This window comes from Python bivittatus, unplaced genomic scaffold (genome assembly GCF_059951505.1).
Source record: "Python bivittatus isolate LINGU-HERP-01145 unplaced genomic scaffold, Pbiv_v1 ctg000310_np1212, whole genome shotgun sequence".
In the NCBI taxonomy this organism is placed as follows: Eukaryota; Metazoa; Chordata; class Lepidosauria; order Squamata; family Pythonidae; genus Python; species Python bivittatus.
This window is the reverse complement of record NW_028277054.1, coordinates 5,083,173-5,100,036: the sequence shown is the minus strand read 5'-3', so window position 1 is coordinate 5,100,036 and position 16,864 is coordinate 5,083,173. Positions and strand designations below refer to the sequence as shown.

Sequence of the window (16,864 nt, the reverse complement as noted above, 5' to 3'; positions counted from 1 at the left end):
CTCAGCTACCTTATCTGTGCTGCAAAAACCTCCCTGACCACTAGATGGCAGGAGAGAGTTGGAGTTCTTTCTATCTCTTTGCTATCAGCTCATGGTCATCCAGTAATCCATATTTTTGCTCAGGCATGGTTGGCCTAGCCTACCCATGGGTGCATGTGTGCTTATTATAATTTTGGCTTGTTTATGTGAGTCATCTAGAACTACTCATCTACCTAACTGGTTTATGCAGATTGTAGTCTGAATGACATGGGTCAGCGGCCAGCGGGTGGATAGTCTTGCCAAGCATCTAAAAGCTGGAGGGAAGGCTGTGAGATCTCTTTCTACTCCTTTGAAGCTTGACTAATAGTCCTTCACATCATCAGAAGTAAGCCATTATTCCACAGAGGCGTAAACAAGAGGACATCTCAGTAAAACAAAAACCAATAAAGTAAAATATGAACAGAGAAGGCATTACAGGTGTTGGTGGAGAATTCCTTACAGGAACACAGTCATCCAGGGCGTGTGGATTACGGGGGAAAGGCAACGCATGAAAAATATTAGACTGCAAGGACTCGTCTATGCATTTCTGCACACATCTTATGAAATGCCCAGTGCTTCAATGAACCCAGCACCGATTGGTGCCATATAGGTATTTGTTTATAACTCTTAACAATCACCTTTCCTGCCTGTAGGTCCTCTAGACAACACACAAAATATTAAACACCTTTATAAACGGAATGGAGACAAAAGGCCCCAGGTCAGTCTTAGAATTATGTTCTTCCCACAGCCTGCCTCAGCCATGTTAAATAAATGCTAAATAGTAAAAACCTGAATGCTAATAGGCTTAACACGATTCCAAGGTTCATTGGTATTATCCGTGCTACAGAAACGCCAAGAGCGGCATGCTATGCCACTATATACAACCCTGCACAATACAAGCTTGACATAAACCGAGCTTTAAGCTTTGCGACTTATCTGATGCCTGAACTGCATCGCTTTCTTCTCTACGCGTTTTAAAAAGGGGAGGGGGTAATTATAACCTACTCAAAAGATGGAGATGCAAAGGTCCAGCAAAGATTGAGAGGCTGAGCAAAGGTATTTTGCTACAGGGGGACGTAGAAAAGGGGGTGGCCTCTTCCTTTCCACATTCAGAACCTGAAGGATGGCAAAGAAGATAGCTTAGAAGATCAGGTTTTTAATGGGGGGAGCACAGAACAGGACATTGGATACCCATAGCTCTGTCTTCCCAGCAAGAGGAATGGATAGCGCACAAGAGGAATGGAGGCAGGCACTGCTACTGCTCCCCTGACACGTCTCTCCACCATCTCTCATCTCCAGACAGGTACCATGCTCTGCCTAATTGTAATGGCACGTGAGAAAGACCTTGAAAAAGGGGGCGAAGAGATGCTGCCTAGGGAACAGTCAGATAAGAGAGGGCACAGCCCGCAGCTGCATAATGAGTGGAGAAAGAGGCTCAGAAGGGACCCTCCCTAACTTCTCAGGCTGTAAAAGATCCCTTTTATGGAGGGAGATTTGTATTTTGTATTTGTATTTTGTATTTGTATTTTCAGACTTGCAAGATTAATGTCAGCCTTCTCAAGGAGACCAGACAGGAAACACGACCAGATGAGCTTATTCTACTTTCTTGTAAGGCTACATTAACAGAATCTTGCAGGTCTGAAAGTACAAATCTCCTGCCATCCCCTTTACAACCTGAGAAGTTAGGGAGGGTCCCTTCTGAGCCTCTTTCTCTTTCCATTATGCAGCTGCGGGCTATTCCCTCTCTTATCTGACTGTTCCCTAGGTAGCATCTCTTCACGCCATTTCTCAAAGTCTTTCTCACATACCATTACACTAATGGGTCAACCCAGAAAGTTGAAAAACCACCAGTGTGATAAGTCCAAGCTATCATTGCACTTCCCACTTCAGGGTAGCTAGGAATTTTGGGATGTATAGCCCCAATACCACTAGAAGGCACCAGGCTGAAGAAGACCACTCCAGACAGAAGATGTTGTCAGGGAGTTCTAGCCTGCTCAGCATTCTAGGAGAAGAACAGCCTCGTGTCCTTCACACCATTCGTTTCAGTCCATGGCCACTGGCGTGTTGGAGGAGTTCAGGGAGAATGTTAGCACCGTTAGAGGTGGCTGCCTTCGACAATAAATGGCAGGTGTCGATAAACCGCAGTCAAATTGAAGGGAGAGGGTGATCAAGCCCACTCAAAGCCAAGCACAAGGGATGTGATCTCCCAATCTCAGCCACCTTTGACCAGTATGAAGGCGGTCCCAGCCAAAAGTGTTTATCCAGCATCTCAAAAACACACAAAAAATTCTGCATCAAGATAATCCCCCCTTGTCATTCAGAAGGACTACTTTTTTCAGTCTACATAAATTATGCATTTGAGTGGCAAAGTTCTTCACCTAAAAATGATTACACAGTGTTGATTTTTCCTCCCCCGTATCACCCATGCCATTCAACTACAGAATGAAAGATCTAAAGCATCCAGACCCATCACCGTCTGGTGCACCAGAAGACAACAGTCAATGCTGGTCCAAGACATCTGAAGGGCACCAAATTCTGACTCTGGCCTTACAACCTCCACTTTGTGAATATCTGTGTGTGTGTGTGTGTGTGTTTAGGGAGGTCTCAAAGCAATGGAGGGACAAGTAGAGACGTGAACAAATGCATCACAAGAATCTCACAGGTGCAGAGACAAAAGATCACATAGGCATACACCAAGATACACAGAAAATGTCTCCATAAAAGGCATACAAGCTGTTTCTCTCCTCAACCAAGGCCGATATTGTGAGCGTGTAAATCTTTGTCCTTTTCTCCAGCAATTCCAGGATGCCACACGGTACCCATACTGATCTCCCACCTGTCCATACTGCAGATGGGCACCACATGGACAATGCACTCCTTGCCAGAAAAATACAAATGATACCCAGAGAGTTTGCACCGCACTCTGTTTTTTCCCTACATGCTTCATCCTGCATGTCCAACAGGATGCTTAGATCTCCAAAGCAAAAGCACCAGAGGTGCTAATGAGGACCGGATCCGACACAGCTATATCTGCCACGTTCTCCAGAGGGCAAAGTGTCTGGATGCTCCAAAATGAATTAATTCACATGCACTTGCTCTGGGCTCAGATCCATAAAATTCAAGATCACTTTTGACATTTATTTTTCCTGGCTCCACCATGAGCAGAAGTGAATTCCAAAACAGCTAGGAACAGTACAGCCTTTACGAGCTGTGGTCAGAGGGAAATCTGAGGCATCCATTGGAGAAAAAGTCCTCACTGTTATCAAACCCAAGTTCCACTATTCACACACGGCAAGGCATGGCTGAACTGTTTATATGGGACACACTGGGCTTAAATCCATCAATACAGAGAAGCCTACCAACTCTTGGAATAATTAGAACCAGTACTGAACTGCTAGGAATTTAACATTATGTTTTATCTTGCACTTTAGAATGATATGGAACAGGTCTTAGCCTTCTTCAATCTGATATCCTTTTGGGTTTCATTACCATATCCCCCCTGGTCTTCTCTTCTCAAGTCTAAGCATATCCAATTCCTTTAATTTTTCATAGAATTTTAGAGTTGGAAGGGACCCCAAGGATTATCTACACCAATCCTTTGCAACGTGCAGGAAAGCCAATTTAACCATCTGTGAGAGTGGCTATCCAGGGATGGAGAACCACAAGTTCCATAGCTAGAATACTCCACTTTGAACAGATCTCACTGTCAGGAAGTTTTTCCTTATATTTGAAGGAAATCTAGATAGCTGCAACTTGCACCTGTTATTTCTGGTCCTAGTTTCTGTGGCTATGGAAAATAGTTATTGACCATCTTCCCTGGAGCTTCCTTTTATGGACCTGTTGCTTCACAGTTTCTAGTCCCCTGATTATCCTCCTTGATCTTCTTAGAAACAGCATATCACTGTATGTGGTCACAAATCCACATGCATAAAGAGGGAACTGAAAGAGAGTAGTGAAAGATTAAGGATGGGTAGAAAGAAAACCTCTTAGCTCTGTTGACTATCTCACCTGAGAAAAAGCCACCATCATCTTTTAATAAAGAAAGGAAACAAAAAGAGAGGATGACTGCTGGGGTAGAAGGAATGGGGGAAGGCTGGAAATAAGAATGCAGAGGTTCTACCCCTGTGTAAAGCATCCTCTTCCTCTCCCATGCGTTGTCTCCATTGCCTCCTTCTTTCAACAACCAGAACGTCACAGCCTGCTTGGGATTCCTGGGGACACATTCCAGCCATATGCCTTTTGCTAAAGATCAAGACTTGAAAATGCCAGCCCATCCATCAGGGCGCTGTGCCAGAGATGGAGGAATTAACCCTACTGCCACAGTAGGATCTTTCAGAGCCCTTGAAGCGTGGCAACAAATACAGGCCAAAGACCAGGACCACCAAGACCTGACTCTCTCTTCACTGTCACAATACTGGGCACCAGTTTCAGACAATGATGTGCAGAGTCAGTTTGCCCAGTCCGAATCAGCTGACTTCTCTGAATGGGAGCCCGTGTTAATAGGTTTACTGACCTGAGGGCTCCTCTGCATAGTTTCCCTTCTTTTTCAAGTCACTCTGCCCCCATCGCAGGCACAGAAGAGTCAAGAGACAGACTGATCCTTATTCCTGTGTACCACTCCTATCCCTAAGAGCTCAGGGCCAGCTCTGGTAAGGAGCGTTCATCCATTTCTAAGGGAAGTGCAGAGGAGAAACGTCCAAAAGATTGTGCCTCTTTGAGAAATAATTTGTTGTGTCCGCAGAAGGAGGACTTGGCGTGACTGAAGAGGATGGGGCTGGCAGGGCAAAGGGGCCAGCTGTCTCCAAGCAGTATGTCTACATTATCTCTACCTTTGGAATAAGCCAACACCTGAGCAGAGGAGATTATGTTTCTTTGCCGAAAGTCCACTCCCCCCCCGAAACATCTGGAGCGGCAAATGCTTGCTGCATGAAACTCACTGCAAGAAGAATGCATCCAGCAAATAAAGCTCCATTACCTGGACTAATAAATCTGTCAAATTTCTCGGATTGATTTTAAGCGGTCTGGATCAACACACGCTCCATTCTGCAACGGCGGGGGCAACGATTCGTTCACGACAGTTCTGCCTGAGCTACGCCAGCGGAGCACGCTCCCCTACGGCTGACTTGAACGCGGCTACTTGCCGGATCTCCTGAAGAGAGGAAGAACGGCCTTTAAGCAACTAAGCAGAAAAATCCTTGTAACAAGGGATATTCTTCCTTTCCCCAAGGGTCACAATCCTTGGCCAGCCAAATGTCAAGCTGCAAGATAACCAAACCTAGGCATGTGGGAAATACAATGAGCTTTTGTCCACTTAATACCATAATGGGAGAATAAATCAGAGAGCAGAGCCAGATATTAAAGACAGCAGGAGTGGATTTGCTAGGAGAAAAGGGTAGATGTTGAGAAGAATTTCATAGCTCTCTTTCCATCAAATGCTACTGGGTTCATTTATTTTTGTTTCCACACATGAAGATTAGAACTCTTGAAAAAAGAGATTTTCACAATGGATGCCAAATCTCCCTTTTAGAGAATACAGTGGAACCTCGGGTTATGAACGCTTCTGTTCACGAACTTTTCGGGTGACGACCAGCTCTGGCCGCAAAATTTTGCTTCGGTTCGCGAACTCCGCCTCAGGTCACGAACAGGATCCGCGGCCATTTTCCCTCCTGTGACACGGTCCGCGGCCATTTTCCCGCCCATGACATGTGGTCCGCGGCCATTTTTCCGCCCCTGACACGTGGTCCGTGGCCATTTTTCGCCCCTGACACGTGGTCTGCAGCCATTTTCCCGCCCATGACACGTGGTCCGCGGCCATTTTCCGCCCCGACACATGGTCCACAGCCATTTTTCCGCCCCTGACACGTGGTCCGCGGCCATTTTCCGCCCCTGACACATGGTCGTAGGGAGGGGGACTCTCCCTCCAAGCAATAGCCGCCTCCCTGTCCTCCACGCCAGAACGGATTAACGGTAATTACATTGAACCTTATGGGAAAATTTGCTTCGGGTTGCGACCAATTTGGGTCGCGACCAGAGTCACGGAACGAATTAAGTTCGTAAACTGAGGTTCTACTGTATTAGTATCTCCGACCGCAGGACAGTTGCAAAATTAGGTGAAGGTCTTCTGTTCATTTTGAAGCAGGAGGCCGGGAAGACCATCAGTGCCACGCGACTTTGCATTCAGGCACCACAAATAGACACCTTTGTTATTTCTTTTTCACCCGTATCTTAGAGTGAGCAAGGTACAGAGCAACACAGCTGCTTTCACAGAAAATTTAGTACAAATGTCTGCTTTTATTTGCCAGAAGCTGAAGAAGAAAAAAACAACCCGATAAATCTGAACGCTTTTTTTTTTTTTTTTTAAAGTTTGCTTATTCATCCTGAATAAGTCTAACAAGATTTTGGCAGGCTGAAACTTTTTATTTTTCACAAAAACAGTTTTTTCCTTTGTTCTCCCCATCTTTTTTTTTCCCTTTTGTGTTGTGAATTTTTAGAATGTAAGTCTGAGAAAGGAACTGTCTGATTTTTATTAAACAGCAAGTCATTCTAGATACTTTGGTGGAAGAGCAGGGCGTAATACTTGAAAGCCGTCTTTCCCAGCTGAAACCCTCCAGATGCGTGAGACTTCTATAGTTTGTGGCCAAATACTGTAGCCAGGAATTATGAGTGTTGAAATCCAACACTCTTCTCAGTTTGGAGATCACAGTTTTAGGCAAATGAACGCTGCCAATTTGCCATATCTACACTTGAGCCACGATTACATCTTAACAAAAATGGCCTCTCAGACTTGTCCATCAAGCAGAATGACGATCACCGTCCACATCTTCTCTATTCTATAATTACGCTACTTGCAATGATGCTGTGGCTAACAAAACCAGCAACCATCGGCTAATATTGGACTACAGAAGTCAAAATGGTAGCTATTTTGGTGTCTCCATGGGAAGAACAAAGATATTTGCTCCCAGTAAGAAGAACTGAAGGACCGGGTGGAAAGTCAGACTAGGCACTGTTAACGGTAAGGAAACCAAGTAGAATGAAAAGAGTAAATAAAAATATTCTGAGCAAAGATGCCTGCTATTTCCCAAAACAAACTAGGGGAAGCGTACAGAGCATGGCTTCTGGAATTCTTTCCAACCCCTGAATATTACTCCGCTGAGTTGGAAGAAATAAAAAAGGGCCCTTGTCTTCCTTCCTTCCATAGCAACCTGCAAGCATTCCCAAGGTATACACGACTGCTTTCTTACAAGCCAAGGAACAAGCATGCATGCTCTTAGGCCTTTTACAGAGAGAGAACTGCTCCATCTCCTTGCATTTCTCCCAATCCAAGGCTTGCTTTACAACAATAACCAGAGCTGATTGATGGAAACAAGGCTGCCATTGGGAGTGAGTGTGCCGAAACAGACAGGGGACAGAGCAATGTCCTTGGCAGACAGCCATAACTCAATGCCCGCCGCCAATAAGAAGGAGCTGAGCTTTGAAAATATCTTTTGCCCCCCCTGCCACCCACCCCTCTTCATGCCCTGTATTCAGCTCAGCCCCTCCACGGCAGGCTAAATGCATTCCTCCCTTCCAGAGTTGAAAAGGGTCACGTTCTTCACATAGCAGAGGAAGATGTTGGGTCTCGGCTCCTGAATTCTGTTCTCAGCTGCAGAAGGTGTGGAAGCCTCACCTTCCTTGGTCCAATTCCTGCAGGTTCCAATCAACTCCAGTGAGATCCAGAAAACATGTTCTCTAGACCAGTGTTTCTCAACCTCAGCTACTTTAAGATGTGTGGCCCAAGTCCCAGAATTCCCCAGCCAGCATGCAGCTGGGGAATTCTAGGAGTTGAAGTCCACACATCTTAAAGTTGCCATTTTGAAAAACACTGTTCTAAGTGATGGGCATAACGTTAGATAGCAACAGCAAACGATAGGCAGATTCATAAGGATGGGTAGGTGATTTAATGGTACACGATGTAGACCCCATGAAGACTTGAAGTGGTTTGTTGCATCAATGCCATTTTGGAGATCTCTCCTCCACTTTTATGGGGGAAGAATGAAGGATGGGCAATGCATGAAGTAGAACAGAGCCTTGACCAAGTTACTGAAGTTTAAGCTTAGCCTAGACCAGTGTTTCTCAACCTTAGCAACTTTAAGATCTCTTAAAGATGCTGGCTGGGGAATTTTGGGAGTTGAAGTCCACACATCTTACGTTGCTAAGGTTGAGAAACACTGGCCTAGACTATAATTTCATTTTGATAATACTAAGAAGTCCATAAATGTTACATTCATTGGGAGGATACCAAATGGGACGAATTAAATACATAAATTCACAGCAACATGGATTTTTATAGGCTTTTTCCGATACAAGGCCTTATCCCCAGCTAACTCCTGCTTAGGTTTCCTGAATTCTTCTGCATCACAGATGGTACTGGCTTCTCCATTTTCTAATTTAAGGTCACTACAATTTACTACAAGGGCCACTTTTTAAAAGAAGTTTCAAATGCTGACTCTTCCACCTTTCTTTATCATCACGTAGTATTTTGATTTCTGAAAACAGAGGCTCCCACCCTCAAGGTGAAGCAACAGCATTGGATAGATTAGAGACCAACAGATATACTGTATCTGAAGACAGAAAAGATCACCAGGAGGTGGTCCTGCACCGTCCCACAGAAATGGACAGTCACACGGTCTGAGTTGGGGGGCCATATAAGTGCTTTAATACACACACTTTCAAAATAAATAAATAAATAAATTATTCATTTGTTTTGTACACTGCTATGATCCCAAAGGCATTCCAGCAGTTATCAACAGATATTAAAACATCCCTGGTAATTTAGCAAAGCAACGGTTAAAACGTCATGCAAGACAATGAATTCTGGTGGGATTTGTGCAGGGGAATAGGCTGATGGGTAAATAGTTCCTTGGAGGCAAGGGTATCTGCCATTTAATATTTGTTTCCTTTCTCTCTTGGGACATTATCAAGTAGGAACAACATCTTCTGTTCAGAGATGTTATGCTAAACAGGAAAAAACAGGGGAGGAGGAAAGACGCAACCTCGGTACCCACTCCTGCACAGCTCCAGGTCTTCACTGTTCAGCCTGTAATCACACACACCACCTCCCATTTGCAACCTCAGATGGACAGAAGGTTGTCTGCAAGATTCACCCCAGGGCCTTCAAGGTATGGAGGCTTCTCTCCCCTCTATATATCCGCTGACCTGATGCTGGGGAGCAGGTGAGCTAAGGCATAGTGCTGGAGGAAATAAAAATACCTACAGGTCCTCTTTCTGCCCTCTGCAACTCTGTGATCTTGCCCTAAGACCTCAACACACCGCAAACCACACATCAAAACAACCTCAATCAATACATTAAAAGGAACAATGTTTTGAGGGGAGGGAAGAGGAGAACAAGAGTGTCTGCAGCCATCGTTCTGACTCCAGAAGGGAACAATGGATCCTGTTCTGTCCTGGCCTCAGTTCCATTCATCACTGGAAGTGTTTCTTGGGCAGCTGGCATCATACTTGTTGCCGGGGCACATCCTGGCACCAAATCTTGCCACCCCCACCCCCAACTCACTTCTTGGACTTATTAGTGCATTTAGAGCTCTGAAGGCAAGCCAGATACACAAAAGACACTCAAAACATCCCCCTGCTTGACTTGCAGGGACCTCTCCCAAAAACTACCTTTGGCTTCCATTGACACCTGAGCTCCTACAGCACCATGAATGAAAGGTCCTTGGCTCTCAGTGGCTACTGGCCATGATAGTTGCATATTATCTCCAGGATCAGAGGTAGGGGTCTGTCTTGGAGTACAAACTGCTATACGGTAGGACAGAAATGCTCAGGCCCAAGTATAATGTCCTGCTCATGGCATTCCCATGGCATCCTCCTCAATAGACAATTGGACAGAAATTAAAGTGCTCCAACTCTGTCAAACTGTCCATCAGCTGGATAACGTTTCAAAACCTGAACAGAAACAGATCAAATCTAGTGTGGGAGACAGAAGCCAGCAAAAAGATTTGGGGTTGAAAATGGGTCAGATCGGGCTGGGGACTGCAGAGGAAAAAATCCAGAACAAAATCCTCCAATGCACTCTTAAGAGAGTGGCCATTGGGCAGTGACTCAATATGCTGCCCTCTGCTCCATTCTAAGCCCCTCCCTCTTTCTTCCTGGTCACATGACCCAGAGCAGAATTATTACAGGTAGTCTTCATTTAGCAACCACAATTGGGACCGGCCACTTGGTCATTAGGTGAAGCGGTTGCTAAGTGAAACCGGGACGGTGCTTATGATCTTATTTCAGCTTTCCTTTGCTTTACAGACCTGCGAAGGTCGTAAATGTGCACATTGGTCGCAAAGTTACTTTTTCATCACTGTTGTAACTGCAAATGGTTGCTAAATGAGGCAGCCGCTAAATGAGGACTACCTGTATTAAGCTGTTAGGTTAATAGAGAGCAGGCTGTGCATGTTTTTCTTACCTTGTAATATTCTACTGTAGGGATAGGCAATCTTTTGCTAAACAGGAGCCACCCAAAATAGTCTTTAGGGCAGTGTTTCTGAACCTTGAGAACTTTAAGATGTGTGGACTTCAACTCCCAGAATTCCCCAGCCAGCATGGCTGGCTGGGGAATTCTGGGAGTTGAAGTCCACACATCTTAAAGTTCTCAAGGTTCAGAAACACTGCTTTAGCGGGTGAAGCCTTATATGACGTGGACAAGTTGATCACACAAAGTCAGCAGGGCTGGGTCCCTTATGACCAGGACTGAGAATTTCTGGGGAATGTGCTCGAATGTGGAGGAAAAGAGGGGGCCTTTGTTTTTTAAAACTAAGTCTAGCCTACATTTCATCTCTACTTTTTCAGTGGCACAACTGGAAGAGATTCAGAGGCTGCCTGCTGCTCCGTAGCTCTCCTACCCTTTTATGGGGAAAAAGAGGAGGCTTCTGGGGGCAGTCGCCAACAAGCATGGCAGGATCAAGAACTTCAGAATCCAGTTGGAGAAAATGAGGCAGAAGACAAAACATATCTTTTTAATCTTTTGGCTACTGTACTAGAAAGTACAGTACTATCCCCAGCTATAGGCCATTCACAGCTGTCTCTCGGATATGCCATGCCTATAAAGACCTGGCAGGCATCCTTCAGCTTTAATGGGCCTTGGAAATTTCCCTGGATTAAGACCATCTGCTGTTCTTGGCCAGGCTAGCTGGCATTCAACAGGCATCAGATGGAAGCCACCATGATTCATGGGGCAGACCTGGCGGGGGCAGATGCAAGGGGCCCACTAAGGAGAGGAAGACTAGCAACAGCCTCCCATGACTATGCTTGCTCTTGGTTGTAAAGATCCACAGGGAAGCACCACCCAGAGGTCACATCCACAAGGCTAAGAACGTTGGCCAGAATCTGAATCCTTCTTCAGCACCCCACTTAAAAATGCAGGGATCATCTGGTACCGTTTTGCTGCGAAATGGTTGATTGCAAAGACTGGCTGGCTGAAGCAAAAATCAGCATGCAATCAACGGTGGTAGCTACTCCGTTGTGAGAGAAGAGCCCTCTGCACATGCTCAAGGCCATTGTCCTTAATTAGTGGACAATGGGACAACATTCTAGCACCTGAAAAGGAGGTTCAAGGTTCACCAGCAGATTAAGTTGCATGGAAGGGCTTTGCTGATTTAATAGGACAAACTCACTTAACTCTCCATATTAGTATAATTGCACAGGAACAATCCCCACGCCACACACCTATGCAAACAGAGCATCATCAAAACAAAATAAAAGATAGCTTTCAACAGCACCTCTCATCAACGCACAATTCAAATAAATGTCATTGTTTTCCCCTAAGCTTTGGCTTTCCGTTGGATATTGCAAAATTAAAGAGGGGAGGGGGACAACAACCCAAAAGCCACCCAGAATGGCTCACCACCTCCGATTTGTTTGATGGGTCACATAACGATCCACAATCAACAAGAAGAAAGCTGGGCATGTAAATAACATCTGCACTCTGTAGGTTTTCACAGCCACCCACCTGTGGTTTTCCAAGCCTAATAAACAGAACTGGGGAGCATTCTGGGGCTGGTTGTATTTTAAGCACATGCCTACACCATGTTCCTGTTGTTTCAGCAAAAGAAGTGATAATATTAGTAAGACAGCTTCAGGATGGTATTGTAGCTGCTTCCAAACGTGGATTTCTTGTGGACTTGCTGGGGCTTGCTCGCTCCTATCTTCCATGTGGTCCATACAAGGTCATAATGCATTTGTAATCCTCCTGTGTTTCACTAGCACTGCTCTGGTTTGTTTGCTTGCTTATTTGGTGCCTTCAAGTCAGTCTTGACTCTTGGTGACTGCTTAGACAAGTCCCTGGAGTTTTCTTGGCAACAGTTTTAGAAGTGGCTTGCCACTGCTTTCTTCCTACGGTTGAGAGAAAGTGACTATCCCAGGGCACCGGTTGATTTCCATGCCCCAAGTAAGACTAGAACTCACAATCTACCAGCTCCTAGTCCAGTGCCTTCTACCACTACATCCAACTGGTTCTTATTCATTTACTAACTCTTCTTTACGCAGTGCTTACACTATAACAAACATGAAAATAACTTCAGCAACAAAAAAAAGAACAAGACAACCCACCAGCACCCCAAGAAATAGCCAAACCCATAACAGGAGGTTCCCCTTCATCACGAATCTACTTTGAAGGCTCTCTTGCATAGCTTTCTGGATGGCTTTCTGAAAAACTGATACGGCAGGGGAGCCGGTCTAATCTTGGGAGAAATACTGTTCCAAAGAACTCTGAAGGCTCATCTCCGTGATCCTTGAAGATGACATTCCGTAAGAGAAGAGGCCCAGAGGAAGTCTGCCCTTCCCGATCTTACTGGGTGGGCAGAAACCATTTGGAAAAGGCAAACTTCCAGATCAGTGTTTCTCAATCTTAGCAACTTTGAGATGGATGGACTTCAACTCCCAGAATTCTCCAGCCAGCATGCTGGTTGGGGAATTCTGGGAGTTGAAGTCCACACATCTTAAAGTTGGCAAGTTTGAGAAACACTGTTCTAGATATCCAGGTCCTAAGCCAAATAGGGCTTTGAAGATGGCAACCAGCACCATCTATTTTACTGATTTGTGTGTGTGTGTGTGAGTGGGTGTGTGGGTGTGTTGTGGGTGTGTGCCTTTGAGTCATTTTTGACTCCTAGTGACTGTCTGGATAAGTCCATGCACTTTTCTTGGCAACATCTGAGGAAGTGATTTGCCTTTGCCTTCTTCCTAGGGCTGAGAGAGTGATTGACCCAAAGTCGCCCAGTTGACTTCATCCCTAAGGCAGGACTAGAACTCTCAGTCTCCTGGTTTCCAGCTTGGTGCCTTTAATCACTACCTCCAACTGAATATCTTACTGACTATGCTTCCATTAATCAATCAGATGGATGAACTTAGTACATAAGCAAGCATTCATTGCAACCTTTGTTGTGGGTGCTCTATTTATCACTCATTTGTTTCTCAACCTATGTTGTAAGCAATGTTAAAGTTCATGCAAGTTCATTCATCAGTAGGGATTGCCAAATGGAGGGGTTGGGAACATCCTATTTAGTTTACATTTCTTCATTTTATTTATTTATCTGATTTGCACCCCACTTGTATTTTGTACCACTCAAGGTGGTATACACAATGCTCCCTCCTCCTATTTTCCCCACAACAACAACTCTGTGAGGTGGGTTGGGCTGAGACAGAGTGACTAACCCAAAATCACCCAGCTGCTTTCCATGCTTTAGGGAGGACTAGAACTCACAGCCTCCTTAACTCTGCTTACTTCCATCAAGAATTAGAGTACAGGGAGTGCCCTGTTTAAGAACGAGTTCTGTTTCCAAGGTCTGTCCTTAAGTCGAATTTGTATGTAAGCCAGAACAGTATTATTGTATAATACTCTATAAGTAGAATTATGTGATGAACTCAAACCATCGTGTATTTAACTCGAATTCTGCTACAATAGGCACCGTTCTTAACTATGGGTTATCTGTAACTCAGGCGTTCTTCACCCAGGGACTACCTGTGGTTACATTCTCCAGGATTTATGCACCAGCAGGATGCAGCCAGTGCTGCTTGCTGAGCGACCAAGTCTAGTGAGAGACTGTCTCCTCTAGATAATCCTACTGCTCAGAAATTCCAGGATTTAGGGGAATTTTTGGCCTGCCATTTTGCCATCGGCCTCCAACCTTTTCTCCCCCGTTTGCAAAGATACCTAATCAAGACATGATCTCATTTTAGCTTTTGCTATCCTTTGCTCCCTTTTTATTTTTTTTTCCACCTGATGTTGCCCGGCAGCTCCACTGAGAATCCTGGTGCATCGAAACGGACTCTCCGGCGAACGCTGCCTCTGCCTCTGAGCGTCACCAATTCACAAAGCCAACACAGCTCTTGCAGACAGAGAGGGAGCAGGGAGCAAAAATCGTTGCACAACCAGACAAAACCTCAACCACCACGATTCAGGTCGGCAGGGCGCACGTTCCGATTCCCCCCTCCCCAACTTTCCCTGCCCATCGATCTCTGCTTAGGATTTAACCTAGCAGAAAAGTCCTGGATGTGCCAAACCACTTAACAGGAGTTTGCCTTTGCTGGCAATCTGCAATTTGCCAGGCACAGCCTGCTCGTTAAAAAAAAAGCACGACCTGGCCATGCGGAGAAGAAAAGCAAAGACGAACTCATGCTTGAACTGTTTTTCTCAAAAACCAGGGGAGCAACGAGAGCATTGTGCAAGTTTCTGGTCTGTTTCCCTTTCAAGAGTCACGTTCAAGAAACCCTTACGAAAGGGAGATTAAAGCGACAATTATAAAGGTTTAGGAGAAAAAAGCAGCCGTCCGTTTTGATGTTTATCCACAAGTGATGATTCTCAGATTTCTACTTCTTCCTTTAGTTTACGAGACGCAGTATTCCCCCTCCCCATCATTTCCAGAGTGATTCTCAGCAGACAAAGTAATTGACGTTTACCTTAATCGGTTCTTATTTTTCTGTTCAACTTGACAGGGTCCTGCAATTATTTTCCATTAGACTCAACTCACCTGCGTTCAAACCAAGAAGCTGTTTAACTTCTCCATAGTATTTAACTTGGTTTTTGTGTTTTTGTTTACTGTCATAAGATACACACATACTGCAGGCGAGCATGAGCGGGCACCGTATGTGTGTGCAGCTTTTTACTAATCCTTTTTTTTTTTTTTTAATCAAACTGCATCTTCTCTTGTCTCCTTCAAACCTTTTTAAAGAAACACAGTATTTATGGTAAACGCTTATATTGCACTTCGTCTCTTGCAAACCACCATTTAAAAACCACCCAAGTAAAACAATAATAACTAAAGGAATTGCCCAGAATAAAAGTTGAGAAGACTTGGATGGCATTAAGGCACTCTCTTTAATGCGCTTAGCTGCCAGATAAATGTATCTATTGCCTTGTAGCCGTGTTCTGTTTTCTTTTTCTTTCCCTACTTCCAGAGAAGGTGTTTATTGTGCAATCTCCTGGCTTCATCTTCACTGTTAGGGGGAATCATCTTCCATTTGCAAGGCTGCTCTATTTCCCCAGGTTTTTTTTTTATGGCAACAGAAGATGGAAGAGTTGTACATTGAGCTAAGATTGGTGTCTCCCCAGAGCATGCATCAGGAAGCACCGTTGCCCAGAATGTATCTGCACTGTAAAAGTTCCTTTGAAATGTGTCATTATTTCGAGCTGGGCCCTTTGATGCATCTGTCCAGGAGTCAGTCTTGTGTCTAGCTCCTATACAAAGGCCAAAGCTCAATAGTTAAGACCCTTTCCTAAAATGGAGTGGGGGAGAACTCCGGATCTCCAGCTACCTCTCTAGATTTCTCCACATTAGGGTTCCCAACCTCTGAGCATGTCTTCCGTAAGTGTCCTTTGAGCAATTAGCACGGCACCGTGTTTTGCTTCGTGCTGCAAAAACTTCCTGAGTTGGCCGAGGCTCATCAACTCCCTTCGAAGATGAAGAGCAGGCCAGGCTGTTCTTTTTTCCCTTGGCAACTGCATCTCGGTTTGGCAGTAGTTCCTTGGGGGCTGGAAGGGAGAACCCGATTTCAAGGCGGCCAGGTGTGGGAAGGAAGCAGGCACATTCGGAATCCAGGTTAGGAGAAGCTTGGATTGATCTCTGTTTTGATGGGTCCTATTCCTGTGTCTTGTAAAGAGCCGTACATTATGCAAAGAGAGAGAGAGAGAGAGCAGTTAATGCTCTTCCTGGCATAGAGTGAGAAAAACTGCCTGCTTAATTTTTGCTACTAAAGGACCAAAGCCATTTATTTATTTATTTATTTATTTATTTTAAGTAGGGAGGGGGTCAGCACCTGCAGAACAACGGAGAAATAGCAATCTGGGGACCAGACATTCCCCAAAGCCTATTTTGAAGTTTGCAATTTCTCTCTCCTGCTTCCCTGAAGACTAACCCTAATGGAGGCACCTGCTGTGGATTATTGAACACATTTGTGCACCATGACTCCAGCGAGGGCCATCTGGCCGTGGCTGGGAAGGGGGAAAGTTACCTGATATTTAATGCAGCCTGTCCTAACCTGGTGCTCCACTACAACTGCTATCATCCTCGACGGCTCCTGCCAAAAGGTACTAGACAGAAATAAACCTGAAGGATATCAGGATGGGAAGGGAGGATGGATTGAAGGACCGGTCGCTCCCACACGTCCATGTCCTGCAAATCTTCTTCAGGTGCAGAGATTGGTCATTCTAAAATGTAACTGTCAGGGGGAATAGGGGGTGATAATTATGACCGAGGCAATAAGCAGTAATTAAGATTTAAGGAAGGGAATGGGAGCAGAGAAGGCCACTATCATCCAGAGCCGAGGAGCAACTGGATAGTCTGGGGTAGGGGGGAGTTCATGGCAA

The 16,864-nt window shown here is 45.1% G+C and overlaps 1 protein-coding gene across 2 annotated transcripts in view; it reads right to left on the bottom strand.

The window, feature by feature from the left end:
* Positions 1–16,864, bottom strand: part of CADM4 (cell adhesion molecule 4) — a 105,873-nt gene that overhangs the window by 14,179 nt on the left and 74,830 nt on the right. The gene's annotated exons all lie outside the window — the stretch shown is intronic.